Genomic DNA, 2,613 nt, shown 5'->3' on the forward strand with positions numbered 1-2,613 from the left:
TCATGGAGCTGTGACTGCACAATGGACATACGAACCTGCTCTTCCTGTAACGATATGGGATTTGAAATTTTATCTTGGCCAGGTGCAGCGGCTCATGTCTGTAATCCCAGCACTTTGGGAGGCCGAGGCGGGTGGATCACAAAGTCAGGAGTTCGAGACCAGCCTGGCCAACATGGTGAAACCCCATCTCTACTAAAAGTACAAAAATTAGCTGGGTGTGGTAGCGCATGCCTGTAATCCCAGCTACTCAGGAGACTGAGGCAGGAGAATCACTTGAACCCAGGAGGTGGAGGTTGCAGCGAGCCGAGATTGCACCATTGCACTCCAGTCAGGGCAACAGAACAAGACTCTGTCTCAAAAAAGAAAAGAAAGAAAGTGAGAAAGAGAGAGAGAAAGACAGCAAGAAAGCCAGAAAGTGAGAAAGCAAGAAAGAAAGATAAAGAAAAAGAAATTTTATCTTGAAAACAGGACAATGGTTTCTACCTGCTTGACTATAACAAAGGATGATATACTTCTTTTTGCCTTTGCAATCTTTTAGCAGATTGCCAGTGATGTGCATCACATTCTAACTTAATGCTTATTCAGGCCAGGTGCAGTGGCTCATGCCTGTAATCCCAGCACTTTGGGAGGCCAAGGCGGGTGGATCGCCTGAGGTCAGGAGTTCGAGACCAGCCTGGTCAACATGGTGGTGTATTTTTCTACTAAAAACACAAAAAAATTAGCCAGGCATGGTGGCGGGCATCTGTAATCCCAGTTACTGGGGAGGCTGAGGCAAGAGGATCACTTGAACCCGGGAGGTGGAGGTTGCAGTGAGCTGAGATCGTGCCATTGCACTCCAGCCTGGGCAACAAGAGCAAAACTCCTTCTCAAAATAAAAAGAAAAAAATAATTCTTGTTCAATAATAAAACCAGCTCAGGCATGGTGGCTTATGCCTGTAATCCCAGCACCAGTAGCCTGAGGTGGGAAGATCACTTGAGGTCTGGGGTTCGAGACCAGCCTGGGCAACATCACAAGACCCTATTTCTACAAAAAGTAATAATAACTAGTGGGTGTGGTGATGCACACCTGTAGTCCTAGCTACTCGGGAGGCTGATTGAGCCCAGGAGTTCAAGGCTGCAGTGAGCTATGATCTCATCACTGCACTCTAGCCTGGGCAATGGAGCGAGACCCTCTCTCTAAAAATAAGTAAATACATATGAAATTTAAGCCAGGTGTGGTGGCTCATGTCTGTAATCCAGCACTTTGGCTTTGGGAGGCCAAGATGGGAGGACCACTTGAGGCTGAGTGTTAAGAACCACCTGGGCAATATAGTAAAATCCCCGACTCTACAAAAAATAACAATACATTTTATAACTTTTTTTTTTTTTTTTTTTTTTTTTTTTTGCCTTTCCACGCTACCTGCCGAGGGCTCCACATGGCGTTGTTCTGGATTCCTGTCGTAACGTAAAGGGAAACTTTCACAATGTTTGGAGCCCTTGATGTCCTGCAAATGAAGGAGGAGGATGTCCTTAAGTTCCTGGCAGCAGGAACCCATTTAGGTGGCACTAACATTGACTTCCAGATGGAGCAGTATATCTAGAAAAGGCAAAGTGATGGCATCTACATCATAAATCTGAAGAGGACCTGGGAGAAGCTTCTCCTGGCAGCTCGTGCCATTGTTGCCATTGAAAACCCTGCTGATGTCAGTGTTACATCCTCCAGGAATACTGGCCAGAGGGCCGTGCTGAAGTTTGCTGCTGCCACTGGAGCCACTCCAATTGCTGGCCGCTTCACTCCTGGAAACTTCACCAGCCAGATCCAGGCAGCCTTCCGGGAGCCACGGCTGCTTGTGGTTACTGACCCAAGGGCTGACCACCAGCCTCTCACAGAGGCGTCTTATGTTAACCTACCTACCATTGCTCTGTGTAACACAGATTCTCCTCTGCGCTATGTGGACATTACCATCCCATGCAACAACAAGGGAGCTCACTCAGTGGGTTTGATGTGGTGGATGCTGGCTCGGGAAGTTTTGTGCATGCGTGGCACCATTTCCCGTGAACACCCGTGGGAGGTCATGCCTGATCTCTACTTCTACAGAGATCCTGAAGAGATTGAAAAAGAAGAGCAGGCTGCTGCTGAAAAGGCTGTGACCAAGGAGGAATTTCAGGGCGAATGGACTGCTCCAGCTCCTGAGTTCATTGCTGCTCAGCCTGAGGTTGCAGACTGGTCTGAAGGCGGGCAGGTCTCCTCTGTGCCTATCCAATAGTCCCCTACTGAAGACTGGAGCGCCCAGCCTGCCACGGAAGACTGGTCTGCAGCTCCCACTGCTCAGGCCACTGAATGGGTAGGAGCAACCACTGAATGGTCTTAAGCTGTTCTTGCGTGGGCTCTTAAGCAACATATAAGATTCACAGAAAATAAACATCGAGTTTCTAAAAAAATAAAAATAAAAATAACTTTTTTTTTTTGAGACGGAGTCTTGCTCTGTCGCCCAGGCTGGAGTGCAGTGGCGTGATCTCGGCTCACTGCAACTTCCGCTTCCTGGGTTCAAGCGATTCTCCTGTCTCAGCCTCCCGAGTACCAGGGACTACAGGCGCTCGCCGCTACACCCAGCTAATTTTTTGTATTTTAGT

The 2,613-nt window shown here is 48.2% G+C and overlaps 1 pseudogene; it reads left to right on the plus strand.

The window, feature by feature from the left end:
• The first annotated feature begins 1,463 nt into the window (after positions 1-1,463).
• On the plus strand, positions 1,464-2,351 carry LOC105725526 (small ribosomal subunit protein uS2-like; annotated as a pseudogene).
• The last annotated feature ends 262 nt before the right edge of the window (positions 2,352-2,613 follow it).

Source organism: Aotus nancymaae, unplaced genomic scaffold (genome assembly GCF_030222135.1).
Source record: "Aotus nancymaae isolate 86718 unplaced genomic scaffold, 86718_ANA_hifiasm-v0.15.2.pri h1tg000049l, whole genome shotgun sequence".
Classification (NCBI taxonomy): Eukaryota; Metazoa; Chordata; class Mammalia; order Primates; family Aotidae; genus Aotus; species Aotus nancymaae.